This window comes from Pinus tabuliformis, chromosome 6 (assembly GCF_031772625.1).
Source record: "Pinus tabuliformis cultivar Carrire ecotype Pingquan chromosome 6, CPIR1, whole genome shotgun sequence".
NCBI lineage: Eukaryota > Viridiplantae > Streptophyta > Pinopsida > Pinales > Pinaceae > Pinus > Pinus tabuliformis.
The window spans coordinates 1371617042-1371629858 of NC_142292.1; the positions used below are offsets into that span (position 1 = coordinate 1371617042).

The following is a 12817-nucleotide window of genomic DNA, read 5'->3' on the forward strand; positions in this document are numbered from 1 at the left end:
TCAAAAACAATTAACATGTCATTGATCAAATAATTCTTATTCCGTTCCGCAACATAAGTCAATGTTTCATATATTTTTTTTTGTTTGTTTGTTGAATCCATGCCTCCATTCAACCAATTAGAAAATAAGCCTCAAATAAACAACCAATTAGAAAATAAAATTGGCACAACAATCTTGCAGAAGACAGTAGCTCAATACATTATGTGCTATCCAATATTGCACTTTAAAATAGAGTTCACATGTGAGCTTCAAACGGAGACTATTCCAGCTAAAAACCCAGAAAATATGCATTACATAAAGTATGGAAATGTTTGAAAAGATGAAACAATTATTCTACCTTGCACACCTTATATCTCTGCCACTATACTAAATTCATTTAATGGATGTGGAATCAAGGCCATGTCATCCATAGTAATATTAATCACAGTTTTCAAGCCTTTTTGAGAGTATTTTGTCCCTAAGTGATGGCCTATAAATAGAATAGTCCTTGCCTCCTTTACAACTACATACCTGTTGCTATATCTGCTACATACAATTACTAAAAGACCGCTATCAGAAACATATAAATATCTACTGCATATAATTACTAAACTACTGCTAGATCAGAGGCATATAATTATCGAGATAGAAGCAAAGCCACGTCATCGTCCATTTGCAAATTTATCACGCAACACTGCTTTCTAGGATACTCTATTACGGTTTGGCCTTGATACAATGACTTACCAAGCATTAAAGCAGTCCAGTTACAAGACAAAGCAAGTGTTACCAAACCAGAGATTACCCTCGTAATTCCCACACAAGTCCGTACATCAGAACTGTAAAGACGGTTCCTGCCGATTGCGGTAGTGAGTGGCCAGAGACTGGAGGGCCAGGGTAATGTCGACGGACGACTCAAGCTTGAGTGTGAACTTCAGAAGTGTTTGACAATTCTCACCTATTTTATCAAACCAGATGGAGTGAATCAGAAACGACGCTTTAAACCCAATTCTTGGATATTGTCACAGTTTTTAAGGCTTTCCAGGGCATTATCAAACAATTTCCTACAATTCACGAGATTGATAGCGTTAAGCCCTTTACAAACACTAGTCAACGCCTCAATACCCGAATCTTGCAGATTGGGTATGGAAGTCAAGGCAACATCCTCCAGCATAGTACAATTTTTCGCAAACCCTACAAACCCCATGTTTGAAATGCATTCCTGTGGTTTGTCAGGGTTCCCTAATGATAAAGTAACTAGGTTTTTAAGGCATTCGGAGGCCAACTAAAGATCTTGGTCCTGCAATTGATCCATGCACTCAAAGAGATTTAAGTGCTTGACATGTTTGAAGCGAGAAACAAGAGAAGGGAGAAGTGCACAGGCCCTGATTGTGAGCTTTTTGGCTGCCAACGTGAGCACTTCGTTCTAGATTGTGCACACCATGGATGCCGAGAGCAGATCCTGCGGCCCTGATAGGCGTGTCAAGATAAGGGACAGCAGTCCCCTGTCGCTGATAGTAATCTCCATGCTACTCTCCCTTTCATTTCTTTTCTTTTCTTTTTTTTTAATGGGAAGATAAATATTTTTTTTAAGGAATTTAAAGCTCTTAGATAATAGAAGACTAAGGAAAGTTTACAAATAAGAAAAATTGAAAAAAATTCTTTATAGTGATTTTATAAAAATTAAAATGATAACCTTTCTCTCAAAGGAAATTGATTTTCCTTTAAATAAAAAAAATTCAAAGCAATTGATGTCAAAGCTCAACGATGAAAATTACGCACTAGGTAGGGTGAATAACAGCCTCAGAAATTAAATTATAGATTCCAATGCTCTGAATAATTTATTTTTCAAAATCAACTTCAAATACTGGAGAGATTTTCGCTCAGAAGTGTTGACGGCTTCCCAAAAGAAATCGATAAATCATTTAGATCGAATTTTTCTATTTTAAAATGTTTATAGGCCCTAAGAGTTGAACCTAAGCTCTGATACCACATGTAACAACCCAAAATAAATATCTAATTAACTGATTAACATTAAACTTAAATCAGAGTGGCCCTTACTTAGCCAAATAACATGTAATTAATTAACTAAATTCAAGCTATGAATAGTGCTTACCTATGCTTACCTATGATAGAAGTAGGCTTACCGTAACAAGGTTTTGGGGACGACTCTCCACCCAACCATAGGCTCAATTGAGCAAGGATTTGCTACAACTAGCCACCCCGAGCCCTCAATCAACGTACTACTGCTAGTGACTCCTAAGTCTTAGAATACCATTCTCCCAAGAGAATGAAAGATAGAATCTCGGAATGATGGAATGCAGGAATGCCTCTCATCTTCCTCACCATCTATTAAATAGAACAACATTGGAAGGGAAACCACATGCACACACTCCATGTGTCTACATGCAACTTTCTTTTGATTTTTAGCTTTCTTGTTTTATTTCTTTACTTTTCTTTTGATTTTTAGCTTTCTTGTTGTATTTCCTTCTTTTTTATAGTTTTCTTGTTTTATTTCTATTTCTTCTTATTTAGAGTTTTAATGTGGTTATTACTATTTTTATTTATTTTCTTTGTATATGTTTTTATTTATTATTTAACATTTATGATTTATTATTTTTTATTATTTATTATTATATTATTATTTATTATTTATTATTAAGGGGAGGGATATTACAGAATCTATCAATTGTGCGATACTAAGAGGATTGAAGATGAAAATCACTTTCTCTTGGATTGTTCGGCTCTTACTCACATTCGTTCTCATTTCCAAAACATCTACCACACTACCAACCTTCTTGACTTGTTCAATCAAGAAAACTATAGTGATCTAGGAACGCTTCTTTCCCTTCTATTTGATCATAGAAATAAAATATTAAAAAGTCTCAATCAATCTTTTTTTTTAGGTTTGATAAACCTCATTGGTCTTAATGGACGTTAATCATCATCATCATCATCATCATTTTTAATATATCATGTTGAAATTTTATTAAATACAAATGTTAAAAAAAATTAAATAAATATATTTAAATATTTTCATTAATTTGAATGGTAAATATGGTAAAGAGGTAGTAAGTTAAATAGAAATTATCATAAATGTTAAAGAAAATTGAAACAAATTTTCAATAAAATTTAAAAAAACTCTCTAAAACTAAACACAAATTAATCATTGAATATAATTAATGAGAATTAGTAGTTAATCATCAAATTTAATGAATAAAAATCATAAGAGACTTAAGTGAAATATTTAAACAAGCGATTTCAAAAATCCCTCCATTTGATTATGCTCTTGGGTTCATCCTAGCCAAAGTAAACAATTAGATATGAAAACAAAGCAAGTTAAAAGGGGTGTCATTAAAGATAATGGTCTTATTAGTTACCAAACTATACCTTAAACAAGTTTTAATGAGCCTTATGCTAAAAAAATATTAGCATTAAATCTCCACATGCCCAACACATCTTACCCTTAATTCCATTGTAATACTTGTAACTTGACAAGGCTGCTGTACTTATTTCGCATGCTCAACTTCATAGCCAAACTTAAATTTGAAGTCAAGGTAAAATTTTATTTCCATTACGGTAGGATAATTGAGGTGTGGAGAGATCGTCTTTTAATGGGGTTTGGCTTATGGGCTCAGTTTACTGAGCATTTACCAGTAAGTGGCGCCAACCTTATTATTCAACACTTGTTTGGTCCAGTGAATTTTTATAAGGAAGGTTTCTTTGGAGGAACCTATCTCTGGATATTCTTAAAAATGTATATTTTCCATTATATATATGGTGTGATCAAAATTTGCTTGGAAATTCGTCTAATCTTAGAGCATGAGAATATGATTTGTGGGTGGTCAAGCATTTTAAGGGGGATGAGGGGTTTTAAGCTTATAACTCTCGTTTGAAGATTCTAAAGGTGGTATGGTGGGCAGAAAGATACTCCACTTCACTAACTCTTAGTGTATTTCTAGTTCTAGTTTGGTTTCTTGGTGTTTCGTTTACATCTTTTTGGATCATAGGGATCTTCCAGAGATAAGAAGAATGCTCTAAATGAATAGATATAAAATAATAAATATTTTTTAAGTCATTATAATTTTTTATATTGTTGAGTATCACACGGTTTCTTAATTTGTATTAATAAAGGACATTTTAGTTTAATAGAATATAAATAATAGCAAAGTGTTTATGAAATGGAGTCGTTTATGGAGGCGGAGGAATTTCCTGGATGGTTAAAAGTCGCTGGAATCTGGGTAATTTTATTTTTTTAGATCTTGTAGAGGTAGTGTTTGAATCATGTTTTTAATGGTTGAAATGGATTCAACACCATCAAAAACATCTAGGGCACCTAAAATTTTGAAGTTTAACAACTGTAACTTGGATTTACAAAAATCCTAGCCAGATTTTCTCAAAATATGGTCGGAATTTCCATAACTTTTAGGGCAAAAAAGCAATCTCGTTAGACTACGGCCTTTGGAAATTAAGTGTGGTGTTTTGAGAAACATGGTTATAAATTTGAGCAAATGAGTCCAATGAGGAACTTCAAATATAAGAATGTCCTTGAGTACAATCTATAGGGTGGATTTTGGAAATTAAGTATAGTGTCATGAGAGACATGGTTATAAATTTAAACAAGCGTGTCTAATGAAAGACTTGAAATATAAGAATGTCCTTGAATACAACCTATAGGGGTGTTGAAGAAAGTCGATCACCAACTAATAGAAGACATAGAAATTGGATGACAATAATCAATTCCATCAAATATTAACTTAAATCATTATATATATATGTTAAATTATTTATATATATATATATATATATATATATATATATATATATATAAAATTTAACATATATATGTTAAACTTTTATTAGTATATTAGAAATCTAGTACAAAATATTTAATTATATTTTTCCCCTAAAGAATATATGAGTTTGACACCAAACCTGTTATGAGATATCAACTCTACATAAAACTTGTGGACATGTAATTGATTCAAGAGGCGCTTTACAACCCAATATGAGAGTGAAGTTGTAGTGGTGCAAATATTTGTAAATATTTAAATGTTGCTCAACTAAAAAATAATAAAAGGTTAAAATTAATATAGAAGCAAGTATGGGGAGATGTTGTAGTGTTCTTAAATGAGCATAAACATTTAATACTTACAATATAATAAGATTCTTAATTGTGGATATTCATCCTCACTTTACCATGTATATTATTTACTTGCAAATATGCTTTGTCACAATACCATGATTTATCAATACCACATGCTCAAAAACCCTAAATCATTTCACAATCAAAATTTTGGAAATTGTGTACCACTTGGGAATAAAGTCAGACCCCCTCTTAACCCAAAGGCAAGAGAGAGGTTGTTGGTACTAGGTCAGCCCTCAATATAGAAGAGTTTGCCTCTCTCTCAGCCGGAAGGCAAGAGAGAGGTTGTTGGTAGACTCACTTAAGAACACAACAAAGTTACTCTATTCCATAATGTCAACATGTCAAATTACAATACTTGAACCTAGGCGCAAAGGATAAAAACTATTCAACTCAACCATCCAAGCTAAGCTCAATTGACAATTACTCAGTTCTAGAGCAAAATATATTATTATATTTCATAGTCAATATAACTTTTATCTCACATGTACAACATTGTATATTGTAGATGAGGAATATACTTTTACTATCAACACTATCAGCATCTGTAGTGACACTTGTGGGAATTGAACCTGGGTAGGGAGGATTTCGTTCCTAGCTCTCAGCCACTTGGATAACCCTTTGTGACTAGATAATCAAAATATTTTATAAATATTTTATTTTAAAACATTTTTTAACATTTTTTAATTAAATCTAAAAGGAAAAAAAACTATAATTACTTTTGAGATATATCTAAATCCTCTATCCTCACTACTACTAAAAATATTTTATGAATATTCTATAGAGATTAAATCACAAGTTTAATAAAAATAAAAATTAAAATACTTTATATATAGAGAGATGTGAAATTTATATAATATAAATAATATTACTAAGAATTAGCATAGATCCATTGTAACTAAAGATCTACCCATCCATGAGAAGAATCAAATATTTAGAGGTGCAAACCTTTCTTCAAGTTTTGCACTCAGAAAGAAGTTTGCATCTTCAGAGATTTGATCCTTCTTAACCCTTGGTAGATCTGGAGTTAAGATGGATCTATACTGATATATGTAGCAATGTCATTAACTAGAAAACAATGTTTCATTATAACATAATTTCCATAATTTCCATTTTTTTTAAATAAAGGTGTAAAGAATAACTTTACACTATGGTGATTTGAGAAAGTTTCTCACTTTTAAATTAACAAAACTATGGTGATTTGAGAATGTTTCTCTTACTTTTTTAAGCATAGAAATAAAATGTTAAAGAATTATAATTAATCTCTGAACTTTTTAAAGATGGATAGACCATATAAATTAAAATTCCATTACTGTTTCATATAATATTTCTTTAAATTTAAAAAATAATAATAAAATATAAAATATAAAAAATGATTAATTTTAACCTTTTATATTTTAACATTTTATATGATATGTAAAGAAATTATAAAATGATGTTAAATTAAATTCTATTTCCATTTCATATAATAATTTCTATAAAGATACAGAGTTTGAAAAAAATATAAAGTGCTAAAAATATTTAATTTAATTTTTATTAATGTTTATATAAAAGAGATGATATTGAGTTTTCAATGTAAGTTTAGATTCTTTAAATGTATATACATTTTTAAATATATACATTTTTAAATGTATGGTTTGAACTCTCCTCCTCATATGGCTTTCCCCTGCAGTCTTTTTCTTCTGTTCTAGATGCTTTCAGTTGGTGGTCGGATCAGCAGCTCGCATGGAGATCCCTTTTCATTTTCACGTGCTGGACCTTGTGAAATGGCGGAATACCTGCATCTTCCAGGATCACAGGACTCCCCTCTCCTCCACTTTGATCCATATCTCTGCCATGATCGATTCTTCCTGATTGATCCTTCCTCATCCTGCTGTTTTGTTCAATTGTTCAATCTTTTCTCTGTTTCTATGTCCTTTCCCTTGGTTTACTTCTCTATGTTTTAATGTCCTGGTCACAGGTTGATCTATGCCTCTACATGAATCATAATGGTTCGGTCTCTGCTATCGTCTCCATGATCCGCCTGTCGGTCAGCTCATGTCTTTTATGTATGGTTTCATGCTGTTAATGTGCCTCTCGGCCATCTTCTTATGTTGCTTTGCGGCCGGACTGTTCGGTCACCACCCTTAGGGTTATATGTATTGCTAATTTCCTTTGGCCTGTCTTGCCGGCCAGCCTCATATGCATATGTATCCACTCAACATTTTCCATAATATAATATCATGTTTTTTTTCCCTCTGAAAAAAAAAGAGACTTTTGTAAATTGAGTTATTCCATGTATGGCAATTTATATGGAATTTGTTTTGAACTTTAATCTTAATCAATCTTTGAGGGAGATGTAGAGTTTTCCATGTAAGGCTAAATTCTTTGAATGTATTAAATACTTTGAATGTTTTTATTATTATTTTATATAAAAGGGAAAACATCGAATTTTCCACTGAAGTTTAAATTCTTTGAATGTATTTTTTAATACGTTAAATTATTATTATAATCCTAAATGTATAGGATTTTAGTTTTGTCTTTTTATTGGTTGTAATTAGTTTTATATAAATGAGGAAATATCAAGGTTTTTAACGCAAATCTATTTTTATTTTATAATAATAATAATAATTATTATTATTATTATTATTATTATTTGTAAATTTAGATAATAAATATTCATAAATTAATTTTAATAATGATAATAGCTATTTATAATTATTTGGTTGTGTGATATCCTTCATTACTTTAACCACGAATTTCTTTTATAATTATTTATCATAATAGTGAACCAATTTTTTTTTTATTATTTATCATAATAGTGTAAATGTAAGTTATGGACTTTTACACCAGTGTTGTCATCTATTATATGCACAGTTTACAAATTATCGTTTATTACCAAGGCATGTCTTTTGCAATAACATATTAATTAGATTACCTTGATTAATATATTAATTATATTGATAATTTTTTTTGTAAGTTTGGTAGGACTTTCTGATTTTCGAGTTTACATGTCCATTATTCACCCCACTACAGGGGGAGAGTAGCACAAGATTCGAACCCAAGATTTTCGATTCAGTGAGACTTCATTCCACAGTCATCACCACTTGAGCTACCCCAAGTAGACTAATTATGTTAATAATGGTTACCTTGTCATCTATTATATTAATTATATTAATAATGAGTCTTTGAGATTACTAGGCAAGGGAGCATGTTGTTTTATACTTATTCATTTTTATACTAATATTGATTGTGATGTGTCGAGAATGTACAACATGTGTCATTTTTGTTAACCAACATGGTTTTAGGAGAGATTACTCTTGGATATAGATTTTATCTATTACTCTTTGTTTTACAAAAAGGAATATGTTTATATATGTTGTAATGAGTAACATTCGTTTATCTTTTAAATACTGCTAAGTGGTTATTTGGTATTTTTGGTATTTCTAGCCTACATTTATATGATGACCATCCACTCTTCATATTATGATATTGCACACAACCTTGTGCAATTTAATTTTAATTTGTTTCTAAGCTTTGATTCTAACCTTCCATCTATTCTCCAATTTCCCAAAATTCTACTTCTATGCAAACAGTTAACTCTCTCTTTTTTAAGTTCAACTTAATCTTCTTTATATTTTGGGTAAATAGGGATTGTATCCAAGTTGTCGACTCAATTGACCTGGCATGGGAACTAACCCTAACCCTTTAAGAAAAGATTAAGAAAATAATCCCAACCATGTTTTAATACCTATATCATACATAAAGCCATTTATAAACACCAAAATTTTATTCAAGAAAGACAACTAGTTCCAGACTAATCCTATTTTTTTTTATTTAATTACAGAACTTTGAACAATCAATATAAAAATGACAAATTGAAAACACTTATCTATTCCCTCTGTTCGAATTTGGTTGTTTGGAAACCGGGAAATCACTAGGAACATAATGCTCCTCCCAGCCAACAAGACCAGTCTTGTTACCGCGTCTCCCCCTGAGCCTGCTTCACACCTGGTATCTAGTTCAAAATAGCAATCAAGTTATATTGATTCCTTCAATGACCATCTGATCCCAACCAGACTTGGTCGATATTATCAATTTTGAGCACTCAAGTATGAGGTGGATTCCACTGGCCAACCAGCTCTGGAATCCTTCAGTTTTTTCACAATCGTCACTCCGCTTTTTGCCTCAGCCTCATCATTACCCTCTTGGCTTTCTTTTGGAAGTTTTGTTTCCAAGGAGAAACTTTGGGCAGGTAACTTCCTAACCCATAAATGTTCAACCACTTTGGTGTGAGCCTCTCTAGCATTGTGTCCCATTGTGATTTCATGATCATTGTATAATCATTTTAAAATTAATAAATAAATAAATAAAAATATTTATCCATGTCAAATATTATTTAGGCCTTGCCCAAGGTCCATAAAATAAAATCGAGCCTTTTAACTGCAGTAAACCAATATTCACCAAATTTACCAGGGGCATTACAGGTTGGTTACAAAATCTATTTTTATGTTAAAATATATTTTATTTTTTCAAATCAGCATAATTTTGATAAATCAAAAAATTTGATCTTAGTAATTTCTAAAATCAAAAATATTTTTGTATTTCACTAATGTTAAGAAGAAAATGAATATTATTAAAATAAGAATTATCATGAACTTCATTATGAAATTGGTTAATTCCCAAAACAACATGGGATGAAAGATTTTGTCACATTTGCAGTAGTTAAAAGGTTGAAGATGAAAAACACTCTTTCATAAATTATCCATCTTATACTCACATTCATTTTTAAGTAATTTTTTACCTCCTTAAATTTCTATAAACCATATCCATCTTAGTGAATGTTAACCATCATCATCAATAAATATTTAAAATTATAATTTAATATAAATATATGTTAAAAAAAAAAATTAAAAACAAATATTATAATAGATATTTTAAATTAAATTATGAGTTAATGTAGATATATGACAATTTAAACAAATATATATATTCTCAACCTTTTATTTTTTTATTCCAATTTTTTCTTCAGTTCACGAATTCTAGAGATCAGTGGCCGCCAGGGTATAAATTTGACGGGCACTCCTACCCTTCAAGTAATTTTTTTACTATGGGTTTCCTTTTAAATTTTCCCTTAGCATGATGTTTGATTTTTTTTTTTGTAAGATGGTGTTGTTTCCTTCCATTAACCAAAACATATTACAGTATCAACCCAAGCAAGCTAGATGATCTCAACCTGCCCAATGGGAAACCAAGTCTATTGACCATCTGGTTGTTGAGCAAGAAAACCAAAATCTAAAATTTGCAACATTATCAAAATAACAAAAAAAATGAACATTAACATCAAACCAACTAGTACTAGACAACCTTTAAGATGAGACATGCAACCAAGTAAGAGTTGAGCTACTTATCATATGAATCAACCAGGGTCGAGTCTTTTACACTAGATCCCACGGGTGCAGAAGGGAGAACATAAGGAATATGCTACTCAATTTTGGCTATCCTATTATCTAGAAGGATTATATGGTGTCCTAAATGATGTTGGTTGTTCATGAGACTTGTCATGTGAGGTATTATTGCTTGAGTTAAAGGTACTTGTCACATTCTCAACAAGCCATCTACAAAGGCAGAGGAATTACCCGGATGGCCAAAAGTGGTCAGAATCTAGGCAAAAAAAATTAAAAAAATCTTGTAGAGGTAGAGTTTGAATCATGTTTTTGATTGTAGAAATGGATTCAGCACCATCAAAAACCTATAAGGCACCTAAAATCTTAAATTTTAACAACTATAACTTGGATTTACAAAAATCTTTGCTAGATTTTCTCAAAATATGGCCGGAATTTCCATGACTTTCAGGGAAATACGACCATTCTAAATGGTGGATAAAAACTCATGGTTAACCATGGTAGTTCTCTAAGTACTTTTAAAATCATAAAGTAAAGTACTCATAATAAAAGTCATTTCATATTTTTCGAATAAAATATTATTATTGTCATTTCATATTTTTGAAAATATTACAATTTGAAATTAATTATAAATAAATATCTATACATGTATAAATAAATACCTACTCATAAATATAAATTAAATTTATTTTAATACTCTTTTTCTTTATGTTTAAATACAACTCAATTCACTATGATTATATTAAATTATTTATTATTTCTTCTTATGTTATAAATTAATTCAATTCAATATGAAATATAAAATTAATATTTAAGATAATATATTAAAGTTATTATATTATATTATTTGATTTTTATATTGTATCTTAATTACATGCTATTATATAATTTAATTGTATAATTTAAATAATATCAATTTTAATTAAAAGTATATTATACCGTTAAGAATTTATGAATTTATATTTATAATTTATTTTAAGCTATTTAAATACAAAGGAAAATGCATTAGTTGTTTAATTATGATGGTTTTTTTGAAAAACTCATTTTTATTTATAGTCATATCATTACAATTTTTTTATTAATTTTATTTTTGGTACAATTTTTCAATTAAATTTAATCACAGTTACATGGATTGTGGTGCAAAAAGTAAATTGAAAATTCATAAATATTATTTTATTGGTTTAGCTATTATTTTATTATTTCCTTAGGAGGCTCATTTTAGACCTCAAAATTCCCCTAATTTACCCACCAAATGTTGTTTTGGTGGTGAGCTCCAACATTGATGGTTTTGTTCCGTTGCGACTCCTCACCACCTTCCCGCACACCTTCTGTATCAATCTCAAGAACAAATTCCAGAACAAGGTGCACAACAATAGACTACAAAACCTTCATACCTCCGTCTGTAATCGATTTACACTTGGGAAAAACTTTGTTGTCGTATTGAGTTTGCATGGCATGCATTTTCATGTGTGGGGGTGGTAATGCTACCCCTTCCACTTATTTTTTTAATGATATACATGACCTTTACTGCTCTAATCTTGATGGATAGTATCGTCCTCCTCTCAGCCCCATCAGGGAGGCATGATGTTTGTTTTTTTACCTATCTTTTAAATATAATGTATTATGTGTTTTTGTTAATTTTTTGTTGTGAATGTAAAACAATTTTTTTGTTAATATAAGTTTTGTATTTTTTGTTAGTAATTTTTTAATTCTATCTTAACCATAAAATAAGCTTCAACCAAGTAATATCATAGATGTATATGTTTTATATTACTTTAAAAAGATCAAACATATTCAACCATGTTCATTCCTAATGTCAAACTAACCAATGATTTGGTGCAATTATGTATAGTCACTATTTACATAATTTCAAAGGTTTTACAAATTATGCTAAACCATTCTTGAAATGTTTTCAAGTAGCTTGGTCAAACCCATTAACTATAATGTATTTTGAAGAGGAACAATCGATCTTAGCTTACAATTTGATGAGTTGGACTTAAGGAGGACCTTATAAATAATAATACAAGTTTGAAACCACTTTTAAATAAGAATTTGGGAGGATTCTAACATTTCAAGAAATAATAATATGCAAGCATGGATTTTGAAGAAATTCATAATCTTCTGACCAGGCTAACACCTAAAAGGCACAAACCTAGTTGTGTTTAGATTCAAGTGTGAATGTATCCAAAACATCATAGCCTTGGTAACCACACATTTGAGATTTCTATATCCAACCATAAAATATATTTATTTTCTAATCAAACTAATAAATAGACCCATTTTATAAAAATTGAGATCTATCACCAATGTG

General features: G+C 30.2%; 1 pseudogene; it reads right to left on the bottom strand.

Annotated features, from left to right (window-relative positions):
• Positions 1-398: 398 nt before the first annotated feature.
• LOC149263735 (uncharacterized) lies at positions 399-1507 on the bottom strand (annotated as a pseudogene).
• Between the last annotated feature and the right edge of the window lie 11310 nt (positions 1508-12817).